Source organism: Photinus pyralis, unplaced genomic scaffold (genome assembly GCF_008802855.1).
Source record: "Photinus pyralis isolate 1611_PpyrPB1 unplaced genomic scaffold, Ppyr1.3 Ppyr1.4_LG1, whole genome shotgun sequence".
Taxonomy (NCBI): Eukaryota; Metazoa; Arthropoda; class Insecta; order Coleoptera; family Lampyridae; genus Photinus; species Photinus pyralis.
The window spans coordinates 16,568,728-16,583,830 of record NW_022170249.1 but is presented as its reverse complement, the minus strand read 5'-3'; positions in this window follow the sequence as shown (position 1 = coordinate 16,583,830).

Below are 15,103 nucleotides of genomic sequence, written 5' to 3'. Positions count from 1 at the left end.
ATAGCAGAATAATAGTAGGTATGCAGTAAATATCCTTTTTATCGTATGTAAAGTTAGATATGTAAATAGAAGAAGCATTATTTACAGGTGAACAGAGCATAACGTTATTACTAAGTGTCAATTATGTGAAAGGTCTCAACTCCCAATTTAGAGCCCAGCAGGATAGAGTAGTGCGGAATCTAAACATAATTTCCTCTGTGAAAGGGTTCTGTCAGAGCTTCATCCAAATATAGGCCTTTTGTGTTATTTATTTCATGCTCTCTAGTATTTTATGAACCGTGTAAAAAGATAAAAATTCGATGGGGATATTGTTAAAATATTCCATAATGCGTTCCTAAACTTCCGCGTTTTTGAGAACCATACTTCTTCCTTTGATATTCGAAGTTGGAGAAATTTATTATGATATCGAATTGACCTTAAACGTCGATAGAAGTCTTTACGGATCCTTTACCTTATCTTTGAATGGCACGAAACGAGGGGCACAAAGTATATTTGACCCTTAAAAGAATTAAGCTCGGTTAGCCTATCTCACTTACCTACTCAACATTTCTGAAATTCGCAACATAATTCAAAATCTCCAATAATAGTTTTATTTTCGCAAGGCGCCACTAAAGGATTACAGTCGGATAGCGTATTGCAAACGCTTATCGGAAACTCTGTCGGAAATTTCCCCATAAATAACGATTTCGTAGGTTTTATTATAAATTAACCATCTTAACATGCTAACGCCTTTACACCCGACCGTTCGTAAACAAAACAAATAACAACCTATAGCAGTTTAGTTCTTGCTGCTTACCGTAAAGCACATTTAAGCCTTTGAGATATTTATTGCTCCACTAATGACGTTAGAATCAATTATTTATAGCAACAGCGCCTCCAACTTCTGGCAAGCTTACAGTTTGAAAATATACGAGCTTAAGTAATTTTCCTACCAAATTTAGTTAAATACTATTCTTGATTTCGGTTTATTTTATTTCGAACGGTGTCCTAGTAAATCTCGATGCAATATCGTAAATTCTTGTACGCCTAAATATTGAAGGAACGTCTCCGTGTTCCGCATATTTACTACATATTTAAAGTGTCTCGGGTGGTTAGTTCGATAATCTTATATTTTATGAACCTTCGCATTTTTACAATTCCCTCAATGAATCCTTTGAAAATCTTTTAGTAATAATTCCATACAGAATGAGGTTTAGTTGCTGAAAGCAATCTTTGACTCTGCGGTTTGGAATTGCTTTTAAAGGATTTTGTTCTGCTTCTGAGTTTTTTTTTATTTTTATATTTGAAGAGACCACTCGAATTATTTATTATAATTATTTCTCGAGTCATAATCTCAAACCCAATTTGAGTGAAATTTTATATGCATATAACTATTTTCAGTAATACCTACAAATATTTGTGATCTTATCCATCATATTGAAGTTGTTCACTTGTATGGCGTTTTCTATGGAAAAATGTGAACCGTATAGTTTCAATGACAAAAAATTCATTCCTCACTATCCCAAAAGACCTACAGGTTTTCCTTCACGCTGTGGGTTAGCATTTTGGGATATGTCGAAATTCGCTATAGATGTAGAATTATTGAAAGGTTATGCTTGATTAGTTTTATAGATAAATTACCCCAAAAAATATTTCATCATATTTTTTGTACCTATTCTGTATCTTGACTGGCGATAAATCAACAATTTGAGTGTAGCAAGTCGGCGGAAACTAACTAAGGTAAGGAGCAAGACAGGAGTTGACAAAGCAAGAATCACCTTGTTTCTCGCAACTATAATCATCTATACACTGTAATATAAAAAAGTTGCGCTTAGAACTCTTAACATGAGCATTTAGGTACTTCTTGCTCTGTAGATTGGAGAGATTTCTTCATTCCTTCTTGCAGAAATGACTATGTCAAACGTTTCCGTTTTCAGATTTTGTGGATGGATCTATATTTATATCATCGGGTTTAGAGAGAGCATCACTCATTATAAAAATCGGCCATGTGACTTACTATTATTATCTACAACAATTATTTTTAAAGGTGATGTTTCACAGGGCCAGTGTTGGTCCAAATCCTTATAGACTCACCGAATTTTGTTTGGGTAAAAGGGTCAAAAACCTGTAGTCTCGACGACCCACAGCTCAAAAAGTGATGCCTTCACGTTGTTGGTCGGTATTGGGGCGCAGTGGTGCTTAAAATCAAAATATCATCCCCTCCTGAACGCTGCAAAGTGATAGGTCAATCTTTGTCTTTTTTAAATGGTAACGCATCACATTCTTCCGCACATAATGTGATGGTCGTACCTGAACTGTCGTCTATTCACTATTATCCTTGCTCCTTCCTTTTGTGGTACGGTGTCCAGTAGAACTTTTCCTCCTCAGTAGCAATCTCTTGTATCCCTCTTGTAAAGCATGTCTTTTAGTAGCCCAGGATCAAATTTTTCATCCCTTCTCCTCTTATATTCCTTCTTCCTTTTCTGCATTGGTAATTCTATAAAGTTATCTTCACATTACGTTTTTTATCCACCCCGTCTAACGAGTCACGCCTATTAATCTCTCCAGTGGATTTAATCTGGGAAGCCTTAGTGTGACTTTCTTTCCCTCTCGCAGTAAGAGACAGGCGGCGAACTAAAGGATCCCCATCGTCGCTTATTCGTGAATCGTGTATCATCCGTGCCGGTACGTTTTTTTGTGTTTTCCAGGACTCTTCCCACGAAGTGGGCCAAACAGTCGCCTCAGCGGGAACGGCTCAAACTGCCCGGGAGGCGGGAGAGGGGGGGTCTTAATATTGTATATTGTGGAGAGATCCCTGTTTCGTCCACAGGCGTTTCACCGTTATCGCCCAGACTTTCCCGTGACCACGCTCGGAACCTAAACGACCTTGGGATTGGGGACTGTTCATAAAGTGTACCATCCTCACGCTCGGAGGGTGAAACCAAGCTCCCCCGGCCGACGTCTGTGCATCTTTCCCTGACCATACCCTGCCCTACTCGCGCACGTCCTGGGTTAAGGTGGAGGGTCCAGTCACGCATCCCTTCACTTTGTCCACTTCACCTTAATTTCCCTCTTTCTGGTGTAGGTTTTCGACCTGCAACCCGCCCACCCCCACCCCCCGTACTTCGAGGAAATACATGGTTTATCGCCGAGACTCTGCCGAGGCAGAGATCCCGACGGTGCCATTATTTCGGTCCTTACAATGCTCTTAGCCACGACACGACAGCCGAGCAGGACCTGAGTAGCACTATCTGGTGGACTGGTCCGCGACGCTTTATTCAGTGCTACCAACAGTCTAACCCAATACCTATGAGCACCCCGAAGAACCTTTTTTCCCTCGGGAATTGAAATATGGACAGGACGACGTTAGCCAGTACTTCTCGTTTTTTTGGCTGCGGCCCTTCAACATTGGGTAAATGAGTAGTATGCTCGACAGGGATATAAGCACCCCGTTGGCTTTTTTGCACGTGTAATTACTGGACGGTGAGCCCTTTATTACCGCTCCTTGTATCGGCACTGCTAAATCTGTGTTCTTACCAAGTCATTGGAATTCTTTCTCTAACTGCAGGCTCAATATTATATCGTATAGGGGTTTCTATAGAGTGGAGTCTAGTATCGATCCTTGAGGAACGTTTCTGCTGGATCGGTTTTCTGGGATGATGCACCTGTCATTTAAGTAGTCCTTTAGTAGGTTGACTAGATACGGGATAATGCCGGCCTCTTGGTGCATGTCGGTAAATATTTCTAATTGCTCTCTGTGTGGCACCCCAATCTTTGCCAGCAATATGTGATAACCGGCTGGACACCTTAACCACTTTCTCCTTTATCGTCATCTTTATTAATCTATTAAGGGCCTGAATTAAATGCATTTTAGATGTCCACCGTCATAGATGCTCAGAGCTCTCTGTTTTTTTTCTTATGTCCGCAGGGACTTCCAATAATTTGTTCACGGCGTCCAGCGTCTACCTTCCCTTTCGGAAGCCTAATTGGTTGTTATGAATTTCGTGCTTTTGGTCCGCCTCCCCCTCGAGCCTATTTTTATTAGTGTTTCCGACACTTTGCCTTCCTTGCCAACACTTGAAACGTTTTCTCACCTACACCCTTTTCCTTAGCACGCGTTAATCCCGACCCATACCCTCTCTAAGATCCTCCTCGGACTTAATGACCATTATTGTGACTTTTCCCTTCATCGCTCGTCCATACGGCGGGAACATCGACCTTCTCTTTATCTGCGCCCGTCGCCTCGCAGATGTCCTGCGTTCCCAAATATTGACCAAAACAGAAAAAGCACATGTTAGTTATTGTGCGACAAGATAATGCATTTTGTAGTTTCCGCGAAGAAATTATTGAATAAATGAAGATTTTGCTCTACCAACTTAAACAACATGACAGCAAGACAGGAAGAACACAAAATTTAGTTCCTCTGCATAAAACTAATGGGCTTTGCAGTTTCTATAATGAAATTGGTGAATAAATACAGATTTCGAGCTACCAATATAACAAAAAATGGGGTATGGAGGAAGACTATAAAATCTAGTCATTGTGCATCAAGTCAATGTGTTTTGTCGTTTCCCCGTCGAAGTTCGTGAATAATTGAAAATTTTACCTAAATCAAGGCATAATTAGATTATCTCATTCTATAGTCACGTCACCTCTCGCATGCTTAGAGCTGCCCCCTAGCCATATATCTTTGATGTAATGCCCCTATAATTAGAGCAATCTCTACCGTCGCCCTTCTGGAATAATAGTATTATTATCCCCAACTTCTAGTCTTCTGGTACTTTTCTCGTCCATGTCTAGATTTTCTCATATCTGCGCCCGTCGCCTCGCAGATGGCGTCCCGGGCTTCCTCCGCCTCTACTACCTCGTCCAGGCCTCTGATGTGGTACGCGGCCCTTTCGGTACCCGCACCTATCACTTTATATGTAAGTGGCGATTTAGCGTTCAAACCAAATCTAAGGATTAGGTCGGAACAGGGAATCAAGTTGGATTGGCGGGGCAGGTTAATTCGGATCCTGTCTGATTTTCAAACATGGCCAACTTTGTCTCTAATTTCACCTACTTTTCCCACAAACCACATATAATTAAATGGGCGCTAGGGATTACAATATGTTTGTGCAGGTATTTTTCTACTTACGCTCTTGCAAGGGGCTCGCTAAGAAATTACTCTCATAGCTTACAATTGGATCCCCCTAACATACATGACACAAGAGTAATATTGATAGATACATTCCTATGTTAATCGCAGAATAGTATATTGAAAGACAAGTGTTACAATGCGACCTATTGTAATACGACTATCTTGTGGCACGAGTGGCGACGCGAAGCGTAGCCACGAGTGTCCGCAAGATAGGAGTATTACAATAAAGCATTGTAACACGCGTTTTTCATACTATTTTTTCTATTTCGGTGCTTTAATTTAATTAAAAAAAATCATTATCAGAAACTAAAGGGAACATTAGAACTAACATGTTTTATGTTGGGAACACTTTTTATGCCGTTAAGTTTTAGGTTGGCAGCGTAGTAAGACTGACATTTTGAAGTTCAAACACGGAAGTACCCAACGAAGTACCTACTTGTACTAACTAGTAACTGCCAACTTAAGAGATGAGTTACCAAAAAAAACCACTATAATTACTGCCTTTGTACAACTGTTTTCGGCTGAAAACAGTTGTACAAAATCATCATTGCGTGACACCGAAATAGAAAAATTAAATTTTGTTACGATTTTACGTCACAATTTATTGGCGATCTTCAGCGCTCAATGCTTGACGTCATGTGGCCATTTCCAAGATCTCGAAACTATTCAACATTAGTAATAAAGGTTTTCAAAATGAGTTAATTCAAAGAAACTCTAACGGCCCGTGCCGATTCTTTCAATTACAGTTTTTTACGTGCGAAATTAGAAAACGCGATCCTTCTCCTTTGAAGGAAATCTTATTTTCGTTTTTCCTCGTTTTTCTTCGTTCTTTCAAAATTCATTTGCTGCCCCATTTCATTAACAGCACTAAAAATTAATCATTTAAATAGTTCACAACAGTAAAGCCTTGTACTAAGAAAACCACCTTTAAGGGCTAGCGATAGAGTTATAAATTTCGCATATAATAAATGCTGCAGCAACAGAGTTCTCTAAAGGAAACGTCAACGGAACTATAGCGAAGATATATAACTTTTAAGTTTAATTTGTTCCACTTACGAAACAAAGACAAAAACTTTTTTAGCGATTGAAAGTGGTTGGGTATACTCTTTCAGTGTTTGGTTTATTGATTGTCGCGTTCGTTTTTTAACGATGAAAAAGACCTCCGTTTATTTTTCTAGAAATGTTTAACGAAATTTGAGACCTCTATTAGTATTTCGGCTTTTATTAGATGAATTGTAAATATTCAATCTTCGTTAATGTTTACTGTGGTGGTGGGTTTAGATATTATTTCGTTTATTCTGCGGTAAAATGTTTAAGGATGACACGAAGTATTGCCATCCGCATCCCCATAGGTAAAGACATAAGCTGATTATACTGATACGCGCTGCCAAGTTTTGTCTGACAGTTATTGCTGCTTCATGGTCTATTTTTATTGAAAAAGCTTTGCGAACGTGTCCAAATTACGTGACTTATACGAGAACAACACTGATAATTTCTCAGAACGACTAATGGTCACAAAAGGCCCAATGTCAGTCTAATTAAAACTAATACGTGCCAAGATGTGTATACATTAGCTAGATGAAATAAACGTAGGGCAGTTTCCACTTCAGAGAAAAACCTAGCACTCGGTCTATTGACAAAATCAAGTTTCCCAGCATAGTTTGAAACTCAATGAACGAAAAGTATCGCCATTTACATACAGACTGGGACAAAAACAAAATATACTGTGTAAAAAAAGTCATTTAGACGTTATTTCGATCTAAACACCATAAATAATAACTGGCCATCCTGTATATAAGAATATTTCAATTCATTAAGTAAATCTGGGGGAATATTTACCAAATAAGCGCAAAGTGAGTTCGTTTCATTTGAAGTTGTATTTCAGTTTGTTTTTTTCTTTTGGAATTGTTTGTAATTGCGAAACTTTTTAATTTTATCGGCTTTTATAATTTGTTCAATTTAGAGAAGGTGCTAAAAGTATACACATATGGTCAAGTTTTATTTAAAAAAGGTTACATCTGGTTGTTGCGATAAGAAGTTTTATTGTTAGGCGAAATAAAATTAATAACGTACGAAGATACATGTGCTTCAAAGAATTGCGCGTTCCATGTCGGCAAAAGTGGGTACGTTTGGTGGGTTTCGTGGTGATTGGCGATTTATTTTAAAATTCATGACGGCCAGTTCATTTTATGGTGGAAGAATTAGTGTTTGCTTAAATACTGGAGACAATTAGAAAACGAGGCTGTTAGTTTGGCGACGGTTGTAGAGCGTGTATTTCTGTTTACGTTAAATTCTCGGACAGTCCGCTCTCATTTTTATAATAATGTGTGCAGAAACAAGAGAGACTTTTTGTTAAGGTTCACGGCTTATTAAAACAACATGAAGTTCAGAAGTTAAGTGCGTCTAGTATCGCAAACTACAGATTATTGAGGAAAAAAACTGTAAGTAATTTGAAGATTTCTTATTTTAATTGTCTACTGACTGCGTGTGGAGTAATATCTCCAAACAAGCATTGTAGGCTTTTCTTTCTTTCAGGGATTTTGTTTTAAATTTTTTTGTGTTTCGGAAAATGTTTGTCATTGCCAATGGTGTATTTATTCGAATCCCTTATGCGACCGAGATAGTTTAGAGTGATTCGAGATCCTAGGGCATCAGTGGAATCTCATTCCACTCGTAGATATAAACTAAAAAACTAAAATTCACAATCTACACAAAGTGTTGCCGTTCAGTAAAAACACTCAAAATGTCCGTAGTCAGTTTGGCTAACTCTAGTCTCACCGGTTGTGAGTTCGAGTCCCACAACTTGCCAGTTTTTAGTGGTACTTCTGACTACCATGCTTCAGAGGGCATGTAATCTGGCGGTCTCGGCAGTCATATCACGACTGTTGTTAAGTCACACAGACGGCTGTTGATGCGACCCGAAAACGTCTGTCCCTAGGGAGTGCCATCTATAAGATACGATACAATACGATACGATACGATTTGTTTGCTCGTTTGGGCGCCGTTAATAAATCAACCGATAAAAGAATACCGTAGAGCCTTTGGGTTTTCACCATTAGTTCCGTACTGCCGAGTTATTAATGGATTTCTTAGTCTGAAAGCCGAAATCCATTCCTGAAGTCGATAATTTTTTTTTTTTTTTTAATGTATCCTTTTCTAAATCGATTAAAATCTCGATAACGGATTACGGCATTAAGTTCGTACTATCTAGTTATTCCTGCGTTGTCGCCTAGTTTCAAAACTGAAGATCATTCTAACGTCTCCTTTTATATTTCGACCTGTATATCGGCAACGGAACATTGTAGAACCTTAGGGTTTTCAGCAATAGATTCGTACTATCAAGTTTTTGCTGCATATTAAGTTTGAAAGCTATTAATCTGCCACATCACAATACAGATGTGGTGGAGGTGGGAATAAATATGCTTTTATGCTTATTATAGTACTCTAGTGACATACGAGTATGTAATTTTAATTATAAACAAAATTGTGCAAAAGTAGCTAATTTTGCACCCAAAATGATGAAAATGTCGATATTCATTCAAAATTGTAAAATCATATAATTATTTTTACCAAATTTTTAATTTAAGGAAACTTATTATAGTTTCACTAGTTGTCGATCGGCCGTTCATGTGGGCGCCTTTTATGAATTATAAATTTTTTAAGTTGGTTGTCAACGTTTCTTGAAGTTGGATCTGTAACGAACTACGGTTTTGCAGTACAAGGAAAAAAACTGCCTATAATTATCATATGTCGGCTGGATCGAGGGTCTTCAAATCGCCTTGCAGTTAGGGACTCCGGGGAAAAATTTGAAGATAACAAATCGTTGGGGTTGCTCTAGTGTTATTATTGACCAGGAACTTTCGCCACTTTGTGCAAATTTTTTCAGGCACAAATCTATTGAATACAGTTAAAATAGCACTAACAATTCTACTGATTTCATGTTACAAAAAGGAGTTTTCGCTTTCTTGGAAATAAAACCAGTGAAATAGTCAACTGATCTGAAGTATCACTATAATGGTACTACGTAGCCAGTCACTAATTAACTTAACAGGACGAGTTAAACAAAAACATTTAAATTTCCATTATTTAGTACCGTCCGGCTAAGGATCCATCCATTTACCCGGTTTATTTTGAAGCAGTAGTTTCTCACAACTTTGTTTATAAGCATATAATTGAAGACTTTTGTTTCACGTAGACTATAAGGGGCGCAGTATCATGTTCGTAACTATCTTTTGCTGAATAAGGGGACCTAAGGGAGGATCTAATAAGTCCGGTAAGCTGTTTCCTAGGGTTTAACATTCGATAACGAAAAACACTTGTTACTAAATTGGTGGCGAAACGAAGGCAATTCCTCATAACATTTCAAATCTTGAGTTAATTTACGAAAAGTTTTTATCAAAGGTAATTAGTGCTCCATTGCAACTGGGTGCATTTCGAGTTGCCGTTACATATCTATTTCATCTACCACACAGAAACTACTTCAGTTAATTAAAATATCCGTACTTTTAAAATACGAATCCATACCGGAGCATTTTTTAATGTAATTTATTTAATGGGATAGATACTCTACTCCTTGTACAGTTTGCCAAATCAGTTTATTTAATAAAGTGAGACTTACAACACAAGTAAATGTTTAATCTACTTATAATCAATTAGATTCGGGTTCATTAATACATTAGCAAAAGTAATATTTCCTTCAAAATAGGAATGCATAAATTCCTTCGGAACGAATTCCGATAGTAGGTACATATAAATTGATTCATAAGTCCTAATTAGAATTCTCTAGCCGACGGAAACTCCTGCAACAGAGGAATAAACCAGTAAAACACTGGAATCGATATCCCGAGGTCAAATTGACTGCACATTAATATTCTGGAAGCGAGCAACGGTAAACAGAAAGAAACATCCTATTGCCTTCTATTAAAGCCTCTTTATAAATTTGTCTAACGCAATCCACTATTCCTTTTCGTGAAAGTGTATTACATTACTTGTAATTTACGCAGGTTTGGTTAAATTTACCTACAGAGACGATGCATCGAATCTGTAGGAATATTACTTTTGCTTTTAAATTGTCATTATCTGACATTTTTTATAGTTTAACTTTCAAAAATACTGTAAAATAAAACATTTGGGATGGAGTTATGGGTACAATTTCTTTGTTTCTACTCATTGAGTGATCCATAACGATTCTTAAAATTTAGATATTTGTGTTTCAGCGTCTTATAACGCTTAATATGTCGTAGTGTAATAAAAAACACGCTTGAATACTAATTATTCCTTTTTTTACCTGTACTAAACTAGTTTGCTCTGTACAGGGTGTAATCTGTTAATTGGTCAAAAACCTGTTGAGGGCCAAATTTTACATTTTCGTACCCAGAATCAGTTGTTGAAAATTTGTTAAGTTAGTACCTGAGAATAATTAAGATAGCTGGACAGGTGGTTTAGTGACTATTTGCCATTGCACATAGCATTTTTATTTGGAGCCCAACGTGGGGCACATACTTTTCAAACAACGTTTCGCCTGGAACGTATTCTCAATAGCATCTTAAAATGGTAACTAGGAAGTTGCAACGCAAACTCTGAATTTAAATGAGGAAAAAAAGGTTAACCTTTTTCTGGTTTCTACACGTTTTTATTATTATTATTATGGTCGGTGTTTCTTGTGAGAACTCAGGTCTAGCCTGGTTAACTAATCGCACGGATTAAAATCAAGTAACGATCAGTGTCTGTGTCTGTGTCTGGTGAAGTTATGTAGGGTCCTAAAAAAAAAAAAAAATCACACATGGGCACAATAAGCCAACGCTATCAGGAAAGAGGAAAACAAAACAAAACAAAAATCATTATAATAATTCCTGTAATTTTATTAAATGGAGTTTATTGTGTAAGTGTTTCTTTGGCTTTGCGTTTGGGTTGAATACGAGTGGGTTGTGATAACGTGGTGTTCTTCGGTGAGGATGGAGTTTTGTGTTTTTTAACTGTGCTAGGACGTGTAACTTTATTGGGTGGACCTGTCTTTGTGGTACATGTTGCCTTACTTGTATTTATGGTGTTTCTTTGTTCTTGAGGTTGTATTTGTGTTATTGCTTGGGTTATTGGTGGAGGTATTACTGTATTTTGTGAGCTAGTAGTGCTGTTTAGGTTTTTGCGTTTGGGTTGAGTACGAGTGGGTTGTGATAACGTGGTGTGTTTCTGTGAAGGAGTTATGTGTTTTTTAACTGTGCTAGGGCGTGTAACTTTATTGGGTGGACCTGTCTTTGTAGTGCATGTTGCGTTACTTGTATTTATGGTGTTTCTTTGTTCTTGAGGTTGTATCTGTGTTGTTGCTTGGGTTATTGGTGGAGACATTACAGTATTTTGTGAGCCTGTAGTGCTTTTAAGGTTGTTGCGTTTCGGTTGAATACGAGTGGGTTGTTTCTGAGAAAGAGGAGTATTGTGTTTTTTAACTGTGCTAAGACGTGTAATTTTATTGGGTGGACCTGTTTTTGTAGTGCATGTTGCGTTACTTGTATTTATTGTGTTTCTTTGTTCTTGAGGTTGTATTTGTGTGGTTGCTTGGGTTATTCGTGGAGATATTACAGTATTTTGTGAGCTAGTAGTGCTGTTTAGGTTTTTGCGTTTGGGTTGTATACGAGTGGGTTGTGATAACGTGGTGTGTTTCTGTGAAGAATGAGTTTTATGTTTTTTAACTGTGCTAGGGCGTGTAACTTTATTTGGTGGACCTGTCTTTGTAGTGCATGTTGCGTTACTTGTATTTCTTGTGTTTCTTTGTTCTTGAGGTTGTATTTGTGTGGTTGCTTGGGTTATTGGTGGAGACGTTACAGTATTTTGTGAGCCTGTAGTGCTGTTAAGGTTGTTGCGTTTGGGTTGAGTACGAGTGGGTTGTGATAACGTGGTGTGTTTCTGAGAAGAAAGAGTATTGTGTTTTTTAGCTGTGCTAGGCCGTGTAACTTTATTGAGTGAGGGCGTCTTTGTAGTGCATGTTGCGTTACTTGTATTTATTGCGTTTGTTTGTTCAGGAAGTTGTGTTTGTGTGGTTGGTTGAGTTAAGGGTGGAGATATTACAGTATGTTGTGTGTCATGTTGTGAGTCTAAAGTGCTGTTTAGGCTTTTGCGTTTGGGTTGAATACTAACGGGTCGTGATAATGTGGTTTGCTTCAGAGGTGAATCTCTGATTGTAGTATATGTTGTATCATTTGTTGTACTTGTTTGCTCGGTAAGTTGTATTTGTGTGTTTGTTTGGGTTAGAGGTTGAGATATTACAGTATGTTGTGTACCGTGTTGTGAGCGAGTACTGTTGTTTACATGTATACGTTGTGGATCATTTGTGTATGTAGTATCTTGTGTTATGTTTAGAAATTTACGAACAATATGGCATGTGTTGATAATGACTGCTTTTTGTAAATGTTTGTATGTGTTTTTGTCTAAACCTAATAGTTGTAAATTGTGGTGTATTGTCTTTGGTATAACTCCGGTAGCACTAAGAATAATGGGAACTATAACAGTAGATTTAATTCTCCATTGCGTCTTAAGCTCGATAGCTATATCGGTGTATTTGCGGTGTTTTTCTGCATGTGTTTTAGTTAAGTTGTTAGTGTTGGGTATGGCAATGTCTATAATACAAATGGATTTTTGTGTTTTATCTATAAGTGTAATATCTGGTCTATTATTGTGGATAGTTTTGTCTGTGAGTAGTGTCCTGTCCCAATATAATTTGTGTGTGTTGTTTTCAAGTATGATCTGTGGCGTGTATTTGTAGTATGGTGTCGTATCTGTTATGAGATTGTGTTTAAGTGCTAATTTTTGATGTATGATTTTAGCTACCTGATCATGTCGATGTTTGTATTCAGTTTGTGCGAGTCGTGTGCATGCCGATATTATATGTTGGATTGTTTCTGATGTTTGTGAACAGAGTCGACAAGAATCATTTGTCACTGTTTTGTCTTTATGTATGTGTTTTTTATAGTTACGTGTGTTAATGACCTGGTCTTGTATTGCTAACATGAAACCCTCAGTCTCCGGGAAGATATCACATTCAGACAACCAACTGTGCGTTGCTATAGAATCAACACAATCCTGGCTAACCTCTTGTGGAAATCGTCCATGTAAAGGCTTTTGGTTCCATATTTGTATGTTATTTGTGATGTATGTAAGTTTGGATGTGGGTGGGAGTATATTAGTTTCGTGTAGATTAAGTGGTGTGTAAGATTTATCTGCATATGTTACTGTTTTGTGTAAAACTGAAGTATCTGATTTGTTATAAAAGTATTGTCGTAAATTGTGTATTTGTGTTTGGTGCAATAGTTTTATGTCTGTAAGTCCTCTACCTCCTTCCGAACGAGGAAGGTAAAGTCGTATAGTAGAGGAGTGAGGGTGATGTATATGGTGTTTTGTTAATAGTGTACGTGTGTTTCTCTGTATTTGTTCTAAATCTGTATTTGTCCAACGTATAATCCCAAAAGAGTATGTAAGCACTGGTGTGGCATAAGTGTTAATAGCCTTGATTGTATTTCTACCGTGTAATTTTGTTTTAAGTATACTGCGTACTCTTTGTAGGTATTGTGTAATAAGTGTTTGTTTTATACTCGTATGTTTAATGTGTGTGTTTTGCTGAAAACAAGATACTTATAAGTTTCATTCTCGTCCATGGAATTTATTAAATTACCCTGTTCTAGCTCATAATCTAAAAGTTGTCTTTTACCAGCTGTGATGTGTTGTGTTTTACATTTATCGATTCCAAAGTCCATTTGTATGTCACGTGAGAATGTTTCGGTGATGTGCAGAAGGTGATTAAGTTTTATGCTTGTGGAAGAGTATAATTTAAGATCGTCCATGTAAAACAGGTGTGTAATGTTGTGATGTATTTCGTGGTTGTGTTTAATATTGTACCCAAAGTTAGTAGTGTTTAACAAATATGAAAGTGGATTAAGAGCAAGACAAAACCAGAGCGGACTTAAAGAATCGCCTTGAAAAATTCCTCTTTTAATTTGTATTGGGTCGGTAATAAGTTTTGTGTCGTTTAGTGTAAGTGTTAACGTAGTGTTCCAACATGACATTATGTAATTGAGGAATTGTGTAATATTGTTGCTGACCTTGTATATTGAGAGTACTTGTTGTAACCAAGAGTGTGGTACTGAATCGAATGCTTTTTGTAATCAATGTATGCAGTGTGTATGTTTCGTTTGTTATGTCTGGATTGTTCAAGTATAACAGAGTCTATAATGAGTTGCTCTTTACATCCTCTGGAATACTTGGTACACCCTTTTTGTTCTTCGTATAAAATGTTGTTATCAGTACAGTGTTGGTATATTTTGTTTGTAATGCATGATGTAAGGATTTTGTATATTGTAGGAAGGCATGTAATTGGTCTATATTTAGATGGGTCTTGTGTATTGTTGTCTTTTGGGAGCATGTAAGTGATACCTTGTGTAAAGAATGCAGGAGTGCGATCTGGTGAATTAAGAAGTTCAGTAAATTGTTGCGCAAGGTAAGAGTGAGTGTAGGTAAAAGATTTCCACCAAAAGTTGTGAATGTTATCAATGCCTGGACTTTTCCAGTTATGTAAGTGATTAATAGTTTGAATGATGTCTGTTGTAGTGATGTTTGTGTTATTCATAGGGGTAATGTATTCAGTGCGTGTGGTTTCTGTGGTAATCCACGGGGCGTGTGGATTGTGTTTAATGTCTTTGGCCCATAAGTCAGACCAGTATTGCTGGAGTGAGTGTAGAGATGGTGGAATGAGTTTTTCATTAGTGCTGTTTTGTGTTAGTGATCTGTAAAATAGTTTTTCGTTATGTTTAAATTGTGTGTTATGGCGCTTTCTATCTGCAGTTTCCCTATAGCGTTTTAGACGGTTTGTGTATATTGATAGTTTTTGTGTCAGTGTATCTCTATGTTCGTTATAGTTTGTATTTTGTTCTCGTGTGGTGTGATTGTTTAGTTTTGTAGTTATGTGTTGTACTTGTCGTGTTAGTTTTGAAGAACGAG